Source organism: Homalodisca vitripennis, chromosome 3 (genome assembly GCF_021130785.1).
Source record: "Homalodisca vitripennis isolate AUS2020 chromosome 3, UT_GWSS_2.1, whole genome shotgun sequence".
NCBI lineage: Eukaryota > Metazoa > Arthropoda > Insecta > Hemiptera > Cicadellidae > Homalodisca > Homalodisca vitripennis.
In genome coordinates, this window is record NC_060209.1 from 156943881 (window position 1) to 156970152 (window position 26272).

The following is a 26272-nucleotide window of genomic DNA, read 5'->3' on the forward strand; positions in this document are numbered from 1 at the left end:
AATATTAGTATATTACGTTGGACTTAATCAACTTAAATTTAATCAATTATGTTCAAATTAAATATTCTTAAAATAGCGCGGTTTTATTAATGCAATTTTGCCAGTTAATTGCATTTGTCAGCGCACAAATTTTGAAATAAATGGAACATTCAACAAAATTTGGAGATTTGTGTTACAATACTGATAGACGTAAATGATCTTTCCGATTCAAAATAATTTCACGTACGCTACTTAAGATTAAAATAAAGTATGTTGTAATAAAATTTAAATTTGTGTGTTCTTTATAGAAACTAGCATTTATAAATCCTTCTTAACCTTCTTAAAACCATAGTTCCAAACTGAAAGTAAGAGAAATCATCTTAAATATGCATGTTGTAAGTTTTGAGTAGTTAAAGATTCATTACAGCACTTTCGTGGTTTGTTACAAATCTAGTAATACGAAATGTAACCTAGTTTATCATAAACTTTGATTTTTTTAGACTTGTCTTACTTATGAACTTAATATAACTATTCTAAAATACCCCGAACTTTAGGGCAAAATCTTGAGTAGCTAGCGTAGAGGGCGTGAAACACAACAAAATGAAAAATAAAAATTACAGCTACTGATCAATGTGTTACTTGTAATGTTCCTGATAAAGAGAAACAATGTTGAGAACAGTCTGGTAAGGCCTGAATACTATAATAAAAGTATTGTTTATGCGTCTAAAGTGTTCACTTTATAAGCTTTAGATACAGTTAATATGTAAGGCAATAATAGTATTTATCTGGGCAGAAATAATCTATTTTCTATATATGGGCGAATTGAACTAACGCAAGGTTTCATGATAACTACTACAATTTCTGTTAACCTTTATCAAATGGGTTTCATTAAGTTTGAAACTTATTGGTTTCATATTATTTCGTGCATTATAAACTAGAGTCCAATTTAATAGTATTTTATTCATATATAAATGGGTTCATTTGTTATACATTTCGACTGGCATAACAACCTTTGCAGTTGGCGAGTGACCGTGATCAATCTACAATACTGACCTGGAATAGAAGAATTTATTTTATATATAACGTAATAAAGTAACGTCACAGCAACAATGCATAGAGAGTGGGCCGGGACGCTCCACTTGAGTTAGGGACCGGGGCAATTGTCACCTGGTCGGGGCCGGCCCTCCTACAGCAAATTAAAAAAGGCAACAAAGGGTGAAGAGGCATGCGGAAGAGGGGCGAACTGGTCAGGGAATGCGGAACCATTGGTCAATGTGGAGCGGACTGGAGGGTAAGGGTCAGGGCACCACACGACCGCTGCCCCGGGGTGGTCCCCACACTGCCCTGTAAAATGGCGCTTCCTGCTCTATCTAGGTTCAACTTACGTTACACCATATGATCACAGTTCGTTATGAAACATTAAATTAATAGCATCATAACTGCCGTCTATGATGATAATATATTTATGAATTGCGAAGTTACTATTTGTACACCTCTGATTAGAAGTAATCAATTTCAATTTAGTCAAAAAGTGTGAACTATGTCAAATTATGTATTCCTACGTTAATGCTTTGCAGAAATTACTACGTATTCATAGAAAGGGCTTAAACTGGATTAAGGGCTTAAATAGGATTGTTATATCTGTTATATTCCTTTAATACCTCATTTAGCTTGATGTAGAAAACGTACAGTTTCTTAAATATATTCTAATTTAATATTTTATAATATTTTAAATATCCTTGTTCCCAGAGGAAATCAGTCAGAAGTGGCATACTAGTATATACTATCGGAAATGACTTGTTTTACAAATATTTGATGTATATAAAACAGTCAAATATTGATAGCAGACGCTTTCTTAATGGTGAACAAGTAATTCTGAAACTACTCGTTAGAAAGAGAATGGATCTTAAAAGTTCCTTCTTCATCAGAACTCGTATTAACATTCCATTAATTTCCTGGAATAAACCTAAGCCGTTAAGTTAAGTTATCTTTGTTCCTTGTAAAATGTCTAGAAGTAAATGTAATATACATAATCGCGAGTAACTGCCAATAAATCAATTGCAGGACAAGACCAATCAATAATCAGAAAGGCTGAAGTGTTTGCACGAGGAAACGTGTTGTTCCAGAGTGTACTTCCAAAGCCCTTTGTTAACGCCAAACACATAACTTCCAGCTATTGATTTGCTGGGAATCGTGTGACGTGAGGACCCCTATGTTCGGGAGGGTGCGGGTGTGGGTGTGTGCGCGTGCGGGTGTTGTGGTCAGTCCCCCTCCCCCACCCGCGACGCCATCTTGTCAGCCATCTTGCCCCTAATGCGTCCAATTAATTCACGGCTCGGGTAACTGCGGCTTTGTCTCTTGACGGACGCCACCCCACGTCTGCTAATCACTATGCATGAAGCTCCCGTCCCTCAGGCTAACAGTATCACTCGCTAATGTTTTACCTTTGGAAGGCTGCGAAGACGGCTTGAAAAATAAAGAAACACCTATACAGATATCTGAATTTATAAAAAATTCATACTGTCTTTATATACACAACCATCTAGAAAATCACTTTATTAAACTTTCCTATACTCTCATACTATTCATAATTGTCTAGGCATGTTATGAATGATCCGATAATATCCTTTGTGTAGCCTAATAGTAAATATCAATCTTAAAATTTTTCAATTTACTGCACTTATATACTTGGTTTATTTCCCAAGTTTAATTGTTTATATTCGTAAGATGTGTTCCCTGTACGAATCGAAATTTTTTTATAGAAAAAGTCAAATACATTTTCAATCGAGAACAGTTAATTAAGAAACCAAAAGATACTATAGCTGCTAAGTAGAAGTAGAATAGTATTTCGGGGTATCGATTAGGTATCATCTCACATACACAAGCAGTAAGTAATGGACACGAAAAGTAATGGGGGGAAATAAAAAAATCCAAACCAAAGATAAAAGGCTTATCGGTGAAGCATAAAACAATTACGGAAGAGAATGTTTTCACTAAGAGTAGTAGAAACCACTTGTTTGCAAGAATCTTAGCGAGAAAAAGCCGGCAGTAATTTAGAGCTACTTAAAAAGTTTTCTCTCATCGCGCTGCACTCTTTTCCATGATAAATTACACCGTCGAGCGGGGGAGGGGGGCGTAGTAAGGGTAGGTCATGAACAAGAAAAACAAACTTCCCTCTCGTCTCGTTTTTTTGCAAATTGCTCTTTAAAATTCCAGAATGACGTCGACGAGACGGGAATGAATGAATAAAAGAGTACGGCGTGGGGAGGGGTACGGAAGGGTAACAGCACGTGCTTCGATATTATTTTTAAGTGGTGAAATGAGGACTTACCCTACTCTACTTAGTTCACACACTTTCCTACAGGCTGCGCTACACTTCACTTCAACTGGTTTCTGTGGCTATTTATCTTGGACGTATTTATAAGAGAGAGACTTCAGACATGCGACGTGCTATTCATTACAATTTAAGGGAAATAAAATTAGTTCCTTAACCTCTCCACAGATGCTTCTGTTTCTTTATACAGTCTCCTGGTGTGGTTATAATGCTATGAAAATCAAAACCAACGAATCCTATTTCACTGGTATTTAAATGCAAAGTAAATGTGATTTATGTTACATAATTATTGTGCTCTATATTATTTGTGTAGTCACAGTATTACTTATGATACGGACACTAAAAACATAGTATGTAGATTGAGTCAACAAAATAATTCTTTTTAAGGAATCTCTAAGCTTGATCTTTTACTTTCTATACAGTTACTAATACTAGTTAATTTAATTATACAAGAAAATTATTTGGAACTTTAATTATTATTAATTATATTAGGTTATTTGTTGGAATAAAATCGTATAAAAGCACATTAAAATTGTTGCTCATTTGTTTAGAACATCCAACCTAAAACCATTAAAAACTAAAAGGTGTAATAAATTGTGTATAACCAATTATTAATTAATTAATTAATAACCGAGTATTACTTTGTACTTTCATCGTGGCAAATATTAGGGGTTTTTAATGTGCGGAGTCTATATTTTTGGTACCTTTGCTAAGGCTTCATCGGAGATATTAAAAATTGTAACCGTAATTTCGTTACTTTGTAGCGATTTAGGATTATATCCAAATTAATATAATTTATTTGCAATTTTTGGCTATTTAATTTAACGAACTTGACCATGTAACAAATAACATTTAAATGTTATAAAAATGTAATAATGATAAACAAACCCCAAGTAAAAAAAATGAGTTGATATATACTTATCCTACAATTGACATAAGACATGAAGAATCAGATTTAATGAATTTGAGGACGCCCTTGCATATAGACAAAATAAAAAATTAACATAAGTGTACCTCACTTTTATAAATTACGTAAAATTCAAAACACGTATGTCATTAATGAAATAAGTAGAAATTAATTATATTTAACTAGATCATATATAATATAAGTACCAAGTAAAACATTACTTTAAAGGCATTTTAAAATGTAACTATTGGAGATAGAATGCATTTAAATATATTTAAGTAAGCATTAAGGAATAATTCCAATAATAAATAACGTCGCCATAATAATTAATAATGGTTAAACTATCAATTAGAAAATACTGTAAAACAGAGTGTGTGTAAAGAACATGAGTATATCTAGCAAAGAATAACATATTTGAAAATTTGAATATTTATTAACAATTCACAAATTGTTGCGGTGTTCCCTTTCCTACTTCTGCAGTACGTGGATACTGTCGAAGAAGATGGAAATTTAGTTACGTCGTAAGTGATACCGTAGCAATGGGGGACAACTGTACTCAGTAGAATTGTGACTTGTTAAAAAAAATCCCATCGGAAGTGCATAAGATGACGATTCAAGAAGACAAAGGCTTAATAATTCAGACGAGTCTATGTATATTCTGATGTCCTTTTTGGACGCTACAATAACAAATTAGTTTAAATCTGTAACAGATACACTGAGTGCATTTCTGGACAATTTCACTTTCATGTTTCTCCTGCATGTTACTTTGTGAAATATATTAATTATTTTCCATTAATAGTTATATACAAATTTACAATTGTTAAAATTATTACTCTGCTGATAATTATTTTCATAAATCCTGACATTTTTTATTTTATAAAATTCTATTCATATTTACTGATATTAAATTCCTCCATTTTTAATACTTGAAGTGCTAAACTTATAAGGATCCTGATGTTCTCTGGTCCTACATAGATTTGTCCTAGAAATAAAAATTTATATTTTTACAATAAAGGAAGCCAACGTATTATGCCCATATGGCAGTTTCATATGCCAACATGAGTCTTTTGGCAAACCTACTCACGGGTAGAAGTTTCTAAATTATGGTACATAGGACATCCAAATGTCGCCTTTCTATTTTTGAAACACCTACTCACGAGTGGCAGTTTCTGACTTATGGTAGATGTGGTATCCAAATGTTGCCTTTCTCTTTTTTGGCGTAAACCCTCTCGAGTGGCAGTCTCTGACTTATGGTAGATGTGGCATCCAAATGTTACCTTTCTCTTTTTTAGCAAACTTACTCACGAGTGGCAGTTTCTGAATTATGGTACATAAGGCATCCAAATGTTGCCTTTCTCTTTTTTAGAAAACTTATTCACGAGTGGCAGTTTCTGAATTATGGTACATAAGGCATCCAAATGTTGCCTTTCTCTTTTTGGCATAAACCCTCACGAGTGGCAGTTTCTGACTTATGGTAGATGTGGCATCCAAATGTTGCCTTTCTCTTTTTGGCATAAACCCTCACGAGTGGCAGTTTCTGACTTATGGTAGATGTGGCATCCAAATGTTACCTTTCTATTTTTTGGCATAAACCCTCACGAGTGGCAGTTTGTGACTTATGGTAGATGTGGCATCCAAATGTTACCTTTCTATTTTTTGGCATAAACCCTCACGAGTGGCAGTTTGTGACTTATGGTAGATGTGGCATCCAAATGTTACCTTTCTCTTTTTTGGCATAACTCCTCACGAGTGGCACTTTGTGACATATGGTTCATGCGGCATCAAAATGCTGCCTCTTTGTTGGTAAACCTCCTCATGAGTAGCAGTTTATACAGTACATAAGACGTCTTAATATTTAATTCCTCTTTTTGTAATGTATGGCATACTATCCATTGTAATGACAAGTATAATAATTACTTATTTGAAGTGATTATGTCATTAAAAGGAAGGTTTATAAACAGTGACGGCCAAGAACGCTCACAACAAACGTTACCTTAGGTTTGTTTATTAGAAACTGATTTAAAAATGGATCCATTGTTGTATGGAGTAGCTTGCTATTGAATGTGAAGTTTTAAGTCTAGCGAAATGTGTTTGCCGTCGACAACAATGGGCGTATAACGAGCGCGAGTCTCGTCACGCCCGCTATCAGACTAGCCGCGCGTCCTGTACTCGAGCGTATTGTCGTCTAAGCCCACTCCCCAACATTTTATTAAAATTGTTTCATATCTGGGCCTTGTTATCGTTTATCCAGGTTTAATTAAGTCTAGCCAAGACAAAGACGTCTTGTCCGCCATATTGCCTCCTCCCTCCACCGCCGTACGTTCACTGTAAGGCATCGCCTTTCTTATTACAGATGGGTTTTATTGGTGAACAATAGGACCAAAGCTTTGCGTGGAATATAATGACTACCGAGAGGCCTTATTAAATTTTGTTTCCCATTATGAACACTGAATGCATGGAAGCAAACAAATGGTGTAGGGAAGACAGACTTTCATGTACCTCTCTGTACGGTTTGTTGTGATTGTTGTTGGTGGTTATTGTGAGACGAGCTTGTTTCAAGTAGTTTATTAAGGTATTTACAATTTTTCATAATAGATAATGAAAGAATGATGTGAAATTTAAGTACTAAGAGAAGCTGTTTACAGCAAAACAAAACTATGTCATAGTAACTCTTACTAAAACATTTGAATTGTCAGCAAGCATTTTAAATTGTTAGGAGATATATTTACCACCTTCTAAGCTAATGTTACTTGTAATATATTATTTTACGAGAACGTTTTGGTAGAGTTTTGTATATACATAATCAGCGTATTGCAACTGTTCTCATGGTAGTGCTACCCGAATATTTCTGCATAACTTCATTGAATATGACACAGACATGAAAACATCCCCCCTTTCCGTGGCTTGTAAAAGCGATAAATGTCCCAAAAAAGCCAAAACAAGTTAAAACTTGGTGCATAAATGTATATTATAAGAATTTTGGTTAAACTCGTTGGCCGGTTTCGTACGCCATTTCGTTTCAATATGGCATCAGTTCAAACTTGTACAAAAAAATCACAGCTAAGTTATTTTTGAACCTAGATTAAAATGAGAAGTATTGTGTAATTCTGATAGCGGGTTTCGAAATATCGATTACATATGTTACATAAGAATTATTATGGCACCAAGGTCCGGAGAAATAAATGCTGAAACAGGTTCAAACTTAACACACAATTGATATTTATAAAAAATATATTGGCTAATGTCGTTGGTCATCTCAGTATACAATTTAGTTCCAATATGGCAGCCATTCAAATTAAGAACAAAACCACAACTCAATTATATATAGATGTAGAAAACTCAACAAATTGTTTTCAAATACATTTGATATTAGCTAAACTTGTTAAAAAATGGTTGTCTCTCCAACGTTGTTTGAGATATTGGGTACATGTAAATCGCATGAGAAATAAATTATTAGTGTTTCAGTTGTCACAACATCTACCTACTTCCTCCCACCAAGCCGAAAGGACTATTTATTTTTCCAAATTGTCGTTTTAACAAGTGTTAAAAACCTTAGGTGCAATAAATGTATTGTATTGGTATGTGTAACACATCTCAATTAATACAAGATTCTACATTGGAAAATATACATAAACTAAACTCTTATTTGTTTACGCTAGTTTAGTAAAGTCTTTATAATAAATATTCAATTAAAATGGTTTAGTTTCGAATTTAAAATAAATTTTTATACAGAATAGTTTTTATTGTTTTTCAAACTAAAATTCAGTATTTCTTATTAAATGATACTAAATGTCAAAGCTAAACAAATTGTGATTTAGGAATTGTTTTCCATGATGTCATTAAGTTACAAAACGTATCAATGTATTTTATTAATGAGGTAATTAATATAATTCATTATAATAAGTGACGTAAACCTCATGATGTCTGCATTACTATTCTCCTCAAAGACCGTGTTGGCCTCCCGGTCTTAAAACGGTGGACAATGAAATGAAAATGAAATATGCCTTTATTATAGAGGCAGTGTTAGGGCTATTAAGCTCTCTCTACCATTCAACCTCAAACATCAATTTGTGTGTGAATTGCATAAAGGACCATAGTTTTAATTGTATTAATATATTATTAAAAGGAGGTTTAAAACTTTTCGATTAGGTAACAAAAATCAAAGAGACGGCCCATACAAGTGAACGAACTGAGCGTCCACCAACAGTGGGATTTGTTTATTGTGACTTGTTAAATCGAATAAAAGTGGTTGCATTCGCACGAACAGCTCATCTAATTGAAGTCGAGTCTAACAAGTGGGTGACATCTTTAAATTATTCACTCACTCCCTCCTTGAGCTGGTTTAATGACGCTTTTTATGACTTTGCGTCTGTTGTTGCTCAGTTTATAGCGTCGGGCCGTTAAGAGATTCACGAGATAATTATGCTAATAATTTCCTTTCTTGTTTTAATCTGTGGCTTCTCCAGCAACTGTTGAATGAGTTTTTATTTCAGTTATATTATTCGGTTCAAATATTTTAAATCAATTGTTATCCATTCAGAATTAACAATTATATTTTGCCGTTTTCCGTATAAATAATATTCTACATTATTGAAGAAAATTTATTTGAATGTTGTGATTTAAATATCTACTTTTGAGGTGCACCACTATGTGGTCATAGTGAAGTAGTAACTCATGTAGCATAACTACCTAAATATAATATTCCATCTGAAGAATATAAATGTTCAACTTTATTCTAAAACAGACAAGGAGGTTTATGGTGGTGAATGTCCAACCCTGGAATTTGGGCGAGCATCATTGAAGCCTCAGTAAATGACACAATTTTTCTTTGTCTATCGGGGGAATGTAAAAACGTTTCTTCTATGTACGATTGTCTGTCTGTCTATCTGTTTGCAGGACATACCTAGAACGAAATGAGCTATAGTTTGGAGATTTTCTATGCAGCCTCAGTGAGGTCCGTTATGTGACGCATGGTGTGGTATACTCATACCTCAAATATAAGCAAAAATATTTAAGATAATAGTTGTATTGCTAATAATTTAACGTGGAGTGAGCTGAACTCTGGATAGTAATAATTTATTGATAAAACAGTCCAACATTAGCAATGGCACATCATAAGATGTTTTATACTCCGTTAACTAAAATATATTTATAACTGGTTACAAGTATAAATATAATATTCAATCACTAAGCTCTCAAGTATATTTTTGGCATGTTTTAAAAATTGAACAAAAAATATTTGGGAACAAGTATTAAACAATTCTTCGACCATACTAAAAAGAAATCAAAAAACCATTTTTAGAAATTAACTAACATATTTTGTATCACTGCTAATTTGTTTTTAACAATTATTTAGACGTGGACTAAAACCTCCAATGTAAGGTTCGCATTATTAATATAATGTATTTGTTCATCATTATATTCTAGTTTAATACCTTTAGAACTTTGCCTATTTAACTGTTAAAGTATTATATTATCAAAATATAAACGACTATCTTTACACTATCAATATTTAAATTTGTAAAGTACAATTTAAGCGTACAAATGTATATATACGTTTAAATTTGTTCTTAAACCTTCAGTAATAAGTTTCCATAATCTGAATGGTCCAAAAGAGGATTTACGAAATGCTTGGTGGTCTGAGTGATTAAAAAACATTCAACTGTCAGGTCATACCAGAGTGATATATGTTAGGAATCCTAGAGGCTTCAAGAAGTTTTCTATGATGTGGAGTATTCCGTGCTACGGCTGAGATGGTCTCAGAAAAAAGGCTTTGCAATACCTCGATTTATAAGAAACGTAATGTTACAGAGATCGGATTTGTAAAGGTTAAGCCCCAGACTAAAACCTTTAGAGTGTAGGGATCCCAAAAACCAGATAATTACAGAAAGATCAAGGCTCTCAAACCTGAAGGAGGCCGAAGGCTTCTAAACTTCTGTCGGTATTAAAGCAGATCAGAGAGTGATGGCAACTAGAGGCGTTGAGATCTAGGTACTTGTGAGAGCCAGATAGAACATTCTCATAACATTTACTTTTCCAGAGGCCACGTAATAAATTTATCGAAAGCCCATAGAGTCTTAAAATTATGCAGATTATTTGTTAGATTTATTATGTAGATGCAGTAACCGAAAATGTCAGTAAACAGGAACTTCTGGAACTCAATCGATCTTAAATATGTAACTTAGGAAAATATAATTTATTCATATACATAGTATAGTAGTTGCCTGTTGCATGACGTCAGATAAAAGTTTTTAAAATATTGATATTTTATAGAAGTTTTGATGAAACAATGTAAAATTCTTATACCAATATTTTACAAGTAAAAATGGTAGCCAAAAATAACTTGTATAAATTAACCACTTCATGTTTTGTTGTGACATTGTTACGTGGTACATGGTATTTGTACACAAATATTTCACACGGTGGTAGACAGAAATTATAAACGTTATATAACAGCTACACAAAGAAGCAAAGTACTATAACTTTGGACTTAATTTTGCCCTGACGATTTGAAACATAAAAATACGGGTGCTATTTAGACTGTACTTCCATACGTAAAACATATGAAAATATTATAGGACATTAAATATCAAAATGGGAAACATCCATTAGGAGCGAAGCACCTAACATCAAAAGAAGAAGTAAATGAGGCGGGGAAATAATCAGCAACCCTTGGGCCATAAAACACAAACAGGGGTCGAAGCAGCGGCAGCGGAGCGCTCGACTAAGTTGCGATATTGGGCTACAGCTTCGCAATTTACCAAATCCCTGCTTAGTCGGGCCTAAAGGGTTTGATCCCCACCAGGGCATGCGTGAGGGCTTCCTAATTAATGTGGACAGAGTTTGTCCTTCCCCCATAATTTATACAAGGATACAGTTCCAATTACGAAGTTTACCCTGATAGTTTGTATCGAGCTGGGCGGAGCTGGATTCTGAATCGTTAATGTGCACCTGATGGATTCCGACCCTAAGTTTAAACCCTCTGGAGTATTAGATCATATAATATATGCTGAGATTGAAGGAACGAGTTTAAATATTATGTTTTAGCACGAATTATGTTGAAACCACCTCGTATGGTGTAATACGATGTTGTATAAAGTAGAATTTAATAAAATATCCAAATCAAAGTTGTAAAACTAAAACTGCAAAATGAATTTATAAAATAACTCAGTGCTAAATATTCGCGTTTTTATTTTTAGCTTTCTAAGCTAAACATTTTTTAGCCCTTAATGACAAGGAACAATCTTAATTATAGATATTCCAGACAACAACACAATGACGGTTTTAAACGAAGCTGTGACACAAAAAAGCCTTAACTATTAAATATTACAAAAACAATTCAGAATGAAATTAATTAAAGTCGTAAAAAAGAATTAATTTAATTTATCGTACTTAAAAACTAAGAAGGATTTTACTTCTATAGGTCTTTGGATTTACTCTAGTTAAACCATTTTTAAGATATTTAATCAATTTAGTTACAGTTGATCAGTTAATATAAAACCTCCATAAAAGAGATCATGCGTTTATTCCGTTTCTTTCAAGAACTGTCAGCATGAAGTAGGGTGATATTGAGGTCCTCATAACATTAGATTACTTATCACCTAGGTTCACTCAATTGTCATTAAGGAATGTAACCAGCTTTGAGGCAGTGGTTTGACAGACAATCATTGAATGAAGTGTGTTGGAGTAGCCGCCATTGCGCGAAAACATGTGTTACACAAAATAGTGTAATTTAAAGATGGTAAAGCTAATACACCTCGGAATACTTGTCAACATTATCCTTAACTGTAGTCTGAATCTTGCAGTGCAGTTTAGGTCTGGACCTCGTCTCGATACCACCCAGATAAGTTACCATTCAACCCACCCAAACTCGTTTTGTAATGTGGTAGCAATGTTTTTGAGACAGATATGTCAATTGACTTTCAAAGTGAGAGTTAGAATCCTTTAGTTGTTCATAGACAACGAAAGGGTGTTATATTCTCGATGTATGTTGAGATTACTAGAAAGGTAATATATTCCACTTCCTATCTACAGACAGTCTATAACAGTGCAACTAATTACGGGTTGTTGTATCAGCCAAGTTGTTTTGCCGCTATTATTTCATCAGATGCTAGCTTGAAGACTCTATATAGAATCCGAACTTCAATTCTCTTGGAAAAAATGCAAAGTTATTGAAGATGAAATTGTCTCTGAATTTCCATAGCGTATAAAAGTCAGCATGTTAGCCCAGGTGTGTCTGTTATCAGTAACGACTGCACTGGGCTGGAAGACACGGCGTCGCGTCGAGCCACAGTGTATCCGTGGTTATAGTCAGGTTGAGGCTCGTTATAAAAGTCGGCATGTTAGCACAGGTGTGTCTGTTATCAGTAACGACTGCACTGGGCTGGAAGACACGGCGTCGCGACGTGCCACAGTGTATCCGTGGTTATAGTCAGGTTGAGGCTCGTTATAAAAGTCGGCATTTTAGCACAGGTGTGTCTGTTATCAGTAACGACTGCACTGGGCTGGAAGACATGGCGTCGCGTCGTGCCATAGTGTATCCGTGGTTATAGTCAGGTTGAGGCTCGTTATAAAAGTCTGCATTTTAGCCCAGGTGTGTCTGTTACGAGTAACGACTGCACTGGGCTGGAAGACACGACGTCGCGTCGTGCCATAGTGTATCCGTGGTTATAGTCAGGTTGAGGCTCGTTATAAAAGTCGGCATGTTAGCACAGGTGTGTCTGTTATCAGTAACGACTGCACTGGGCTGGAAGACACGGCGTCGTGTCGTGCCACAGTGTATCCGTGGTTATAGTCAGGTTGAGGCTCGTTATAAAAGTCGGCATTTTAGCCCAGGTGTGTCTGTTATCAGTAACGACTGCACTGGGCTGGAAGACACGACGTAGTGTCGAGCCACAGTGTATCCGTGGTTATAGTCAGTTTGAGGCTCGTTATAAAAGTAGGCATGTTGGCTCAGGTGTTGTTATTGGGTTGGAAGACACGACGTCGCATCGTGCCACAGTGTATCCGTGGTTATAGTCAGGTTGAGGCTCGTTATAAAAGTCGGCATGTTAGCACAGGTGTGTCTGTTATCAGTAACGACTGCACTGGGCTGGAAGACATGGCGTCGCGACGTACCACAGTGTATCCGTGGTTATAGTGAGGTTGAGGCTCGTTATAAAAGTCGGCATGTTAGCACAGGTGTGTCTGTTATCAGTAACGACTGCACTGGGCTGGAAGACACTACGTCGTGTCGAGCCACAGTGTATCCGTGGTTATAGTCAGGTTGAGGCTCGTTATAAAAGTCGGCATGTTAGCACAGGTGTGTCTGTTATCAGTAACGACTGCACTGGGCTGGAAGACATGGCGTCGCGACGTACCACAGTGTATCCGTGGTTATAGTGAGGTTGAGGCTCGTTATAAAAGTCGGCATGTTAGCACAGGTGTGTCTGTTATCAGTAACGACTGCACTGGGCTGGAAGACACTACGTCGTGTCGAGCCACAGTGTATCCGTGGTTATAGTCAGGTTGAGGCTCGTTATAAAAGTCGGCATGTTAGCACAGGTGTGTCTGTTATCAGTAACGACTGCACTGGGCTGGAAGACACGACGTCGCTTCACACCGCGGAGACATTGTGCCCGAACGCTCAGCTTTGTTAGTATCACCTGGCATAAAAGAGACATTCAGAGGTAGACTTAAACAAACTCACAAGTGGTGCTCTCTTTGTATTGTTGCCCGACACTCGCGAGTACAATAATCTTAAACAAAGTTGGCCGGTTTGCTCTTTTGTCGAGTGTTAACTAAGTCCCTTTTGTCTCGCTTTTATTGTCTTCTGGCTTTTGTTTGCACGCTTTGTCTTTGTTTCCGACGTCGTTCTTTTTCCGCTGTCGCATCCTCCGCATCCTCCCGAGGTAATTAATATTGTTGGCGTGTAAAACACGAGATCGGAGTCTGTCTGGCTTCCGGCACCTGTAAATTTGTGGTGGCGCACATACATGTACTGCAGGGCGAAGACTATACAGAAATGTGTTGGTAATGTCATCAATTGAAATTATTGGGGATCATATTAAAAACACTAAACCATTGAAAAATTATATTTACAATTATTTACAAGAATTTTATCCGTAAATTATAATTTTGCTTTGGAAAATTAAATTATTACTACGTATATTTACCACAGACATCAGGTACTGACTTTAGAGTAGTTATGCGATTTGATGTCTATCCACCGTTCAGCCATTACATTAAAATCAAAGATCTTATAAAATGTTTATTACACACAGATTAAAGTATCCGTCCCTCAAGGGCACTAACTATTAATTAAAAGTGTATGATTACCGCCGGTGGGATGTGGGTGGGTGACGAGGGGGTAAGGGAGGGGTTAAGGTATAACCTGTCGAAGTGGTTAAGTACCGCTGCTAGACATGCAGGCGAGGGCGAGGCTGGTGCCCGGGCAGGGCGGAGACCCGCGATCTGTTCGGCTCTTGCGCACATGATTAATGTACTAATTAATGGGTCTCAGGTGCTTCGACTGATTCCATGTCTAAATACTTGCCATTAGTCGCCCTACAAATGGCTCTGTTCATTACTCCAGTATTCTACGTATTTACATCTCGCTCTCGCAATCTCTCCTATACTCCGCTGATACGTTTCGGTCCGTTTGCCGCCACCAGCCTGGCTTCTCCGCATTCATTATAATATATTACACTAAACTTCAGTGTTAGGATGCACAGAAATGGGTTACAGCGAAATATACAAAATTCGTCCTTCTTCGGTTACACCTTTAATTTGTTAAAAAGAAACCTCAAACTAATAAGGACTTGTTTTGATCTTGACCTAACTGGATGAGTATAAAGTATCAACCACATAAAACTAGTGATAATTTTATAAATTTGTTAATGGTATATGTAGAAAATTAATATTCCAATTACTTTTATTCTTGTTGTGCCATTAAAAATTAAAAATAAACACTTGTATGGCCATAATTTTAAATTACATTACTAAAATATATCACCCATATAATTTACTTTATAATAAACCTATTAATTTAAAGTTCCACTTAACATCTGATACATGTATAAAATCTTACTTTTATACATAAATCTATTTTACTGTCACTTATTTATTACATATATATTGTGGATTATGTTATACATAAGGATAGCTAACATGTCTAGATTATTTGCCCATAGCAGTATTGTGTATTATAATAAGTTTTGTCTAAAATTGTTATTTTACTATCATTTTCGGTTACATTTTGTAAACATCATAAGAATACAGAATAGAATAGATGTTTCGAATGTAAAGAAGAACAACATTAAAATTGTCATGCAATATAATACAAACAATGACTTTACACAGACATCCACCAAATTAGAATATGAAAATAAGTTGAATAATTCGATAGGCTAAAACATATAATTATCTACTTAAACTCCTATTTATATAGTGTATCACCAAGTTGAATATAAATGCTTGAAATTTTAATTTCCCCTAAATAAATACAATTTCAACAGTTAGTTTCATGTTTAAAATACGCTCTTGTATATTGGTCACGGAGACATATCAAAAATAAAATACTACTTTAAAAAAAGTATATAACTGTATGAAATAAACGCTATTAGTAACAGGTCAATAAAACATTAAATTATGTTAAAGATTAAAGTGAAATGGACTATAAAATTAAAATACTGTTATACTTCCTTGTATACATATTTAGTAAGTTAAGTCATGCCAATGTATTATTATATTACCTAAATGTAATATATATATATATATATATATATATATATATATATATAAAATAAAAACAAGATGCATATATTTAAGAGTGGTTTGCCTGTATACATTATTAGTGTATATTTTACTGTTATAGATTTATTTAATAACTATACATTTCAAATTAGTTTAACATCCAAAATTTATTTCGTAACAGTGATAAAAAGCATTAACAAATAAAAGTACTTACTGACTTACTTATTCCCTCGTCACTAATTACCGACTTCTCTTGTACTTGGAAAAGTGGTGTTCGCCAGACAGCACAGTTTCAGTCCTAAATAATAAAAATAGTTACGAATTTGGTATATTTTGTATAAGAATTACTTTAAGTCGAGTTTACTTGAATTTTTGAAAGACTTATATGGTACTAAAATAAGGAAAATTAAATGAAACTGAAATTTTAAATAATACATTCTGGCACGTGAACTAGTGAACCTTTGGAATACAATATTTCAATCTTAATGTTACAATATTGTTAACATATAACGTTAATTGAGATTTATTATAATAGCCATGATTAAATGTTTTCAGAAATGGTAAAAAGCTACTCAAGAGAATTTAAAAATGAGTGTAAGGGTTTAATGAACTTGATTTCAAATTATAATCTATCAGCACATTGCTTTTATCTCAATTTATTATTGTTCATAAAACAAATATCTAAATAAGGAAATTGAGATGTGTTAATTCAATAAAACACGTTTGGGTTCTTAAATTTAATAAATTACTTCATAAAAATTATACGTTTTTAAAAGAAATATTAATGTTACCAGTCAAATCATTGGCCTTAGATCTTTTGCACATATTTGATAGCTAGGTGAGGTTTCCTATCACTGTTCTTTTGATCACTCACTTTCTTATCACTATTGAATAATTGTTTCAGAATCTCTGGATGAAACTAGTTGATGATCGTTATAAGTGGCTATAAACTTTCAAAATACTCTGAAAGGGCTGTTTGTGAAAGTAGAGATTTTAAGAATTATCTACTGAACCTGCACTTAATTGTAGACAAAATTCCTCACATTCGAGGTTGTGATGTTTTTTCGAAAACACATAATTTGGAGACGCAATGAAAATTGTTATGTATGTGGTATGAGTATGTTCGAAAGTTGTTATGTTATTTTCTTGAAAGATTGCAACTATTTCCACAAAGAACATAAACGAATGACAAATTTATAACCTAAGAGTAGATTGAATTGATGGTAATTGAATGAATTGTGGATGTTTATAAATACAAACAGGTAGAACAGGTAGAAGTGTTGTACAGTAATGTGTAGATGTTTACGCATAATGACTTCCATCACCTTATAAAATATAATTATCATTTAGATTATGTACCCTTTCTAAATTATCCTTCATTGAAACGAAATTTCAAAAGACAGAACCTTCGGATAGTTAAACGATTTTCTTTCAAGATGAATGCATTTTTATTAGCAAAAAGCAAACGTATACTACTGTATTAAATATCTCAAAGATATCCGTATTGTCAGTTAAATTTTCATTAGAGTAACTGCTTATGTTTACGAAGTAGAAAATATGAAAACAATAGAATAAGTAGGTAGGAACTACAAAAGAAATGTATCTTCTTAGAAGATAAACAAATATTTGTACTTATCTCCATTGTCTTGTTTGATAGAAAATATTTTGTGAACAGTACTATTTATGTATATGATAAAAGTTTACTCGAAAGTATACAGATAAAATATCCTATGAATAATTTTGATTGTTTTATTTGTACTCACTCATCGGAATATTGGAAATGTATTTATCACAATAAGTATAGAACGGGTTTTATAGTGGAACAGTCGACTAGGCGATCATGGAGCCTTAGAGAAGTGATTCAGTTCAAAGTTGTGGGTAATTAATAACAACATCTGCTGGAACCATAAAGAGAGGGAACGACAGAGCAGTATAAAAGTCCATCCAGTGCAAAGAGACTGATTTGCCGCGCATTTTTATTTCGCGCGGGAAGCTGTTTAAGTCTCAGTCGGACTCGGATAATTACAAAATTACCGATTGCCTTTCTTTTCCAGTGATGTAGCAATATCTGGTGAAGGACCATTTCGCATTAGCAGCGATGGAGTTAGCCGCGGGGGAGCGGGCGGGGGAGGGTGTGGGCACCCCGCCGAGGGGTGGGATGTAAAATCCAATGGACCAATAGCAGAGCTTATTGATCATGCTTGCATGTATGTTATATGATGTATAACCTCAGCCCCTCCACGCCGCCACCCCTCGGAAACCATGGCTATATCGATTGTGGCCCACGTACTACCGAAACCGTCTGACCTGACGTACCTGCCACCCCCACACATGCTCACCCTCCCTCTCTCTCTATCACTCCGTCCCTCTCTCCCGTTCCTCTCCCTCTCTGTCTTCCTTCCTTCTCTCCCACTCTGTCCACTTGCTACAATAAAGAACTTATCTGTCTCGCTTGAGGCCGAACTTTTTATCATGCCGTTTGACGTTTTATTGTGCGCTAATCAAACGTGAAGCTCTTTTCTGAATATTTTACGTTAGCAAAATAACCTTGTCTTGTGTTTCTGAAACACATAGCAAAGTGATTCCTCGAGGAGTTGTTTGTACTCGTAGATAACGCTATTGGATATTTCAAACATTTTTCAATTGATGGGAATTTTTTATAAATACGGAAATAAATAGTGGAGGCCTTCATACTGGTTTAAAAAAATATAGTAAATTCTCCTAAGTTCTAATAAATTCTAAAAAGTTCAACTCCAAACATATGATTGTTGACTATGTAGTTATGGATGCTGTTTTAAATATAAACCACGAATGAATTATGTTAAAACTCTAATAATATATGTCTTCTTGTTTTGGCCCTTAAAATGGTCGATATATTAACACAAGTAAGCATAAGTAATTTTAGGATCAAGTAGTTTTGAGAGCTGAAATTATATAAGCTCATTTTAAGGCAACAAACATAGTAAAGGTAACAAACATAGAAAAGATAATAAACATAGAAACGTTATTATTTTAATAATTACTGTATATATAAAATAGTAGGTATTACTTATATGCTGAAAATACTCACTGAAAACATTCATTATAGGCTATGTTATATATTAATATTTATTAAATACACCTTCGTTTTAAACTTGGGCAAATCCAAGTTCGATTTTCTTAACACTCTTATTGAATTTAAGATCTTCTTTATCATAATTAGTGCTTATTAATCCAATCAATAAAATTTATAAAAAAAGTAATAGAATGATTCACGTAAATGAGAGTAAAAATATCTAAAAGTAGGCAAATAAAAAAATACAAATATATTTTTTTGAGACAATAAAAAAGGATGTTTTGTGTAGTTTTCAATTGTATATAATACAAACATTTAACCACAAAACTCTTGAACTTTACAAAATATCTCATGTCTCCAGTCGTCATAAATTATACTCTTTCAAAACCGAAGGATTATGATTTTGGAGTCATGATCTCCGAAGATATGAACCAATTACACGGAATCCTGTCAGGAGAAGATTAGAATTGAGGAATTCTTTGAATTGCAATGTTAGCTTTGAAATATTGTAACTACATCAATTCAGCATTATAGAACGTGTATTACTCAGTAGGTGTTTATCTCAGAGATAACGTAATTCCCAGTACTTATAGAGCTGGAGTTATTTCAGCGAAAATATGTCATCTTTAATGTGATTCGTAGAAAGTCTCTGGAGTGTGGTGAGAAGGAGACGAAAGTAGTTGAAAGAAAAGTCAAAATAACTCAAGATTAATGAGTAAATATATATAGAACACATATTTATTTTTATTCGATCTTACATTTCTTCGGTGACTTACCCTTTACATCATAATAAATAAATAATATATATATATATTTATTTATATTATAAATGTTAAAGATTGCAGTCTTAAAAACTGGGGACCTTTAAGTATCTTATTAAAAGATCTCAAAACTCTGACTGCATCTGATATCTAAAATCTCATACCGGATATCTGCAAGAAAGGATGCATTTTATGACATTAAAGAAACATGGAATAGAGGTGTTTTAAAATGTCCAGTATCGATTAATTATTATTACTTTATTACGTAACAAAGAGTTTGTATATTTTGAGCAATCACGAAATATCTAGAACAAATATGAGAGTTTATACTTGTCTCTATATGTACATGTAAAACAAAACAACACTACCCCATTCTCTGGTGCACAACAATGTCCTTAAGCAAACTGTTAGTTTATGGTGTAAGTATAAAGTAATATGGAACAACATAGAGGAAATACGTTCGTTGAACTTTTTTGTAGACTGGTATAATGGAATGGCCACTCTGTATCATGAAGTGTGCTGCAACATAAAATTAGTAAATTTGATTTAATTTGAGTTGGAAGCCAATAAGAAATATGAAATAAAATCCGTAGTTTTTTTCTCCGACTTGCTCAATCGTTACTGTTATGCATTAATAAAATCGTCCTATTGTCAAAACACTATTAAGAGCCATGTTTGCAAATGTCTGTAATATCTCAGAATTAAAGCACGTGTTACCGTTTAGACAATGTATACTCAGGCTTATGTTTCAAGCAGTAGTATTAGTAAGGAAATGGTTTATGAAATACAATAAGGAATCTGTGGGTCAATAACAATCCAGTATAATACTTCTGCAATTAAGGCCTGCGTTCTAAGTGCTTAACAGTGCTAATTATATTTTTAACACAAGCGACAATAGTATAGAATTATAACTGCATAATATACCTGAAAATAAAGATGTTATGTGGTCTCATACAAATACAGCTTCGTGTTGGATGTTTAATTCGGCGTTAGAATGTTGTTTGTAAACAAGTTTAAACCTTTTCTGGAGCCGACTTGTAATTTACCTTACTTTATTGTTGATATTAAACAGCTCAATGATTATGTCTCATTTGGAATTTCATATAGAAAAGTTCGCTAGGCAAATAGACGAAGAGGCAAATTTTATATAATACAATTAGGCCCGTTTATGTATTCTGTACTAACACAATAAGACGATCTTATCTGGTTACGCATATGTTAACGGCATATGAGATTTACATTAAGCGGCTTTTGAAATAAGATCATCCTAAATACTAACGCTGCTATCATCATCATCAGTACAGTACAAATTCGAGAATACTGATAAATACTGCAAAGGTACCAGACAGGGTTTGAATGTGTGCTATCCTAGCTCATCCAAAGATTGACGCCGCTTTCATCTACTGTACGTATCTAAAGGTATAAAGGGCAGAAAAAACTAAAATGTAGGTAAAATCGTATCTAAATTCAAGTTTTAACAAGATAAAATATTGATATAATGAAAATAAATTTGGCAGTTTAAAATGACTCCTGTTTTAACAGGAGTTGTTTATGTTTTGCTGCTTTTGGTTTTAAAGTTTAGGTTAATTGTTTTACATTCTCTTAACATTTCTAGTTTGTAGACCAACAACTATTTCAATGCATTTGGACCAAAAGGCTTCCGGTGAATTTTCAGAATGACCGAATCTTTATTTAAAAAAATTAAATTATGTATGCTTTTATATTAGGAATATTTTATCGTATGTGAATCTTATGTACGAGGATATGGCACACAAGAGAGAAAACTACACAATACATAATATTTCTCGAGACAAATGAGTATCTTCCTGGTAAACGATGACTCCCACGCTGTAGCGATTGGGTGTGCAATACAAAGTTAACAAGTCAAAGCCGACTACCTTTTTGTTCTGCCTCATTTACTCTATTATCTTTGTCCGGGGCCAAACGAGACAACGACTTAACTCCTTCCAACGAAGGATTTCCTTTCAGCGTATTTAAGGCTTATGCAAATTTTAATAATTAAGTTACCTTTGTCGTTGATTAAAAGCGGCCATGAATATATTTATCGTCTGCAAGATTGGTTATGGTTCTATGTTTAATGATCAAATCGTGTTAGTTCTAGTGATGAAATTACTTTCATGCGACGATTGGACGATCTCAAAATAAGTGAAGAGAACACAACGAAAAAATAGTACTTGAACAATTTTTTATTTAATTATTGCTAGACAAGTTTTGAAAATTGTATTTCCAAATTTATCTAAAATAATTTCTACTCTAAATTATTAGTGTGCTTTTTTGCCCTCACTTTACAATATTGCATAATATATTTTTAACGAATAGAACGCATAAAATATTTATTAATACGACAGTATTATTTGTTTAATTGTTTAACGTCCTTGAAATACTTTATACTGCGGCTAATACGATAAAACCTCACTATAAACGCTTTCGTAAATCGAAGCGCTCACGTATTGAATTATGAATCGTCATTAAACGATGTAATCGTTGCTGACAGAGTGCGTGAAAACAGAGAGCGCAATGTTTGACAATTTGTTAACTCTATATACTTACCATTAGTACACACACATACACGCGCGCGCGCAGACACAGGATACACTCCTCACCATTGCAAGGTGTGCCGAGCAAACTTCCCTTTTCCGAGATTCAGATTTAATTATGCATTATAACATTTCAATTAGAGAGTAAGAGGAGTCTAAAGGTTGGCGGTAACTGATGAAATATAACAAGGCCTGGTTGAGGGAGGGGGGTAACAGCGTTATAGCTGCCATTAAACCCCATATAGCGTTAGCCACCCCTGATAGTGGCTGAAATATGGGAGCGAAATGGCACTGGCTCGCGCGAGATAGGGGGCAGCGAAGGTGGGAAATGTCGGAGGATCGATAACGCTTTGTTGTATCTTATGGAGAAAGTGGTAAAGATTAAGCAAGAAAAGCGCAAAAGAGAAAGTTATTCATGTCCACATTACAGTGATTTGAAATATCAAGAAATCTAAATAAATCTCAATAAATTGATAACCTTATCATATCGATTTACGGTTGTAAACTTTTTACAGCATTCAATTTATTAAATAAAAAAATATTAAGCACATTCTTAAATTATTTTTAACTAAAAATATTTCTTTAAGCCAAAATAGTCTATACCCATAAAGTTATACATGTACATATATTTGCATTTTTTATCTTGAACAGTTTGATCCTGATAAAAAATTGCCAAGAGTTCCTACTTGAAATACTTGTATTTCCTCCTGAGGAGATAAACAATTAAGTTTTTCTACCTGATTTTTATTTAGGCAAGTTATCTTAAAAGTCTATGATTTTAAATACAAATTTTCGACCACCTTAAACCGGTTACGTTACTTAAAAAAATCTACCTAACATTGGATAATTCTTGTATAAATCCTAGTTTCGCTAAGTAATGTACCTCTGTGATCAAATACCTCATACGAAAAGCGATTACTCAAAGTCCAAACTAAAACACAGATGTCGCTGTGTATTGTAGACATTCTAACTAGACAATTTAACGAATGTTCTCCCAAACCTTAGTAAAATTAGGTTTTAGAACTATGGAACACTGCTGTGTTCGTATCATTCATTACAAATTTAATTGTTTGTGACATTTCTATTTTATTTCCGCTCTTCATCGTTATTTTGTTGAAACCAGGTGTTAATGAATACGATAACAACAGTACAGTTCAAAATAACTAACTTGTGTTGCCTTCCTTAATTACCTAATTGTAAATTACCACTTCAGGCTGTTTCCAGAGGCATACTCACATCACGAACGGTAATATGGAGTTCAGCGCTTCAACGATTTCCCACTCCATTTTTCTGAAACAATAATACATAATAAAATGTTAGTATAAAATTATGCATACCCGATCACCGGGGCTGTTTTAGGGTGTTGGGTGTTGTTAAAACAAACCACAGCACTGTACTAAAAATAAGTTTTTATTATGGTAGAGAAAATACGTGTTATTTGAAGGTGGTGAGGTTGCAAGGCAGACTGTAGTTATGATATCAGCAAATGTGAGCTGCATTCAGAGAGTTCCTAATGGAAACTCAGTTAAAATGTGAAAGACCAGCAAAAAGAGAACCGCTGCAGTGTTCCTGGTAGCGCATAGTATATCAGCCTTTTGCAGCAAATATACTCAGTACCAGTGCCATACTGCCATACCGTAACTGATATCGCTACGGCAGTGGCAATACTGACTTCCTGTATCTGACTGCAGTACAGCCTCGAGTCGTCAACGTGTGACCCAGTCTCGGCGGAGTTTCACTGACACTTCCGCAAAACCACAGTTTTTAAGTCAGTGCAGTCAATTTGTGGTTTTGGAACTTTCAAAATTTGAAATCGAGCACTTTAAGGTAGATCAGTGTAAACAATTATTTCTCGACCGCGAATATAACACGTTCACTTTGCTTCAAATGTAATTTTGTTCCAAATATTAAAACTTTATAGTTTAGTTTCACTATTTTTAGAATTCCAGAATCTCCGTATTGTATTCTCTATTGCCTTGGTTTTAATTTTAATACCCAGAGGCACTTACTATCCTCCTTTCGAAAAATAATTTGCGTAATGAAAAGTCTTTGCTAGAGTCAGTAATCAGGGGACATCAGTGGAATAAAAATATAAAGTACATTATTAATGTGTGTATTTTTAGAGAAAGTTGAGCCCCCAATTTGATATGTATAATAGTTTTTACGGGAATTTTTTTAGAAATTTAAACTTTTATATTTTTTGTATATTTTGTATATATTTTATACGTAAACAGTTTTTATAACTTTTAGGGAAAGCTTTGTTTCATGGAAATTGAATTTTTAACCTATTGAACAAATTAACAGACACATTTTCAAATGGTTTAGAAAATCAATACGTAATTTCACTTGGTAAATTAATTAATAACTAGGGAAACCCCCTTCTGCTTAACGGCCATCCTCGGCCTTGATTCTGTTACCGCTTTTGGCATTTCAAAGTTTATTAGAAACTTCCATTTTGATTGGCAGTTTATAGTTTTACGTGCCATTAACATCTTGAACAAATAATTTACGATTGATATACTTTCTAGTTTTGTGGCTAATGCACTCGAATCTAAGGGTGTTGCAGTAATATTTTTGAATATAACCAAAACAGATGTTTTAACAATATGTCATTACTTAAGGACGGTAATGAAATATTCAATTGGGACCACAAAATGTATAATTAGCTCACGATTGGTTTCCAGATTGATAATTTGATTATATTTGTGTTTGTATTAACCTTCGTAAGTTATTTTTCAATAAAAATCTATGGACATGAAGTATTTACTAAGCTTATAGGCAGATCTTCTACTTACCGATGGGAAAGTAATAGCTACTACACTACAGAGCTCTTACGTAACATCCATAATTATTTTGTATTTGACTTTCTTTTTTTGTCGTGCACATTTCAATGAATAAACTATAAAAAAATCTGAAAGCTTAATACCTGTCAAAAACGTTTGATATAATTAGCAATAGCCTAAATGAATTTCAGTTGCAGAAAAAGGTACTCCTTCCACCGAAATTTCTCACTTGCCGGGCGCAAATGATAATCATTTTACTACATAATCGCATTTCAAAAGTGAATGGTATCAAAGTTATTTTATTAAAATCGCGATCGCTATAGCATTGATTCTTATATTGAGATTTAACGCTTCCCGGCTGTACACAATATGCCAATTATAACCCATTGTCATCAAGAGTAGCCAATTTCGTACTCCAAAAAAGGGTGAGAATCCAATTTGTGAAGAGGCTGATACTGATCTGGGAAAGGTGTGACTCAAGGGTCTGTATAGAGCGGGCCTAATGCCACGTAATGACGGCCAGATAGCGCGGGGAGGCAAAAAACTGAGGGGCGCCTCAACACCTTGCTAGATAACAGTGAACATTCGGCGCAGGGACAGAGATAGGCCTCCTTACCTCTTCTCCTTGTTGTGCTTCAGGATTATCCTCTTTTGTGGGTTCAAGATCAGAGAACCTCCCGGGCAGAGACCACGAATAAATTTATTATATTTTTATTTACTTCATTCAACATACAACGCGTCATGCAAAACTAGTTCACTCAATATAATAATATACTCACATAATATCACATAGACGTGTGTGTGTGTTTGTGTGTGTGTGTGTATATATATATATATATATATATATATATATATAATATAAATTCTTTTAAAATAAATATTCAATACGTATTAATTTATACTAATTTATTTATAAATGTATAAATTTATGTATTAGTATAAATTAATACGTATTGAAAATTTATTTTAAAAGATTTTATATTTCATAGGGATATATGAAAAGATTTTAATATTATATGAGAATATATTTTACATGAGAATATTGTCCCTATGAAATATAAAATCTTTTGAAATAAATTTTCAATACGTATTAATTTATACTAATACATAAATACATAAATTTATACATAAATTAGTATAAATTAATACGTTTTGAAAATTT

At 34.0% G+C, this 26272-nt stretch overlaps 1 long non-coding RNA gene across 3 annotated transcripts in view; it reads right to left on the reverse strand.

Moving 5' to 3' along the window:
* Nucleotides 1–26272, reverse strand: part of LOC124358758 — a 99546-nt gene that overhangs the window by 14100 nt on the left and 59174 nt on the right. For all 3 annotated transcript variants that reach the window (XR_006922068.1, XR_006922067.1, XR_006922069.1), the window contains 2 exons: nucleotides 23564–23617; nucleotides 16168–16251 (listed from right to left, as the gene is read on the reverse strand). This is a non-coding gene — a long non-coding RNA (uncharacterized LOC124358758). The remainder of the gene's footprint in view (nucleotides 1–16167; nucleotides 16252–23563; nucleotides 23618–26272) is intronic.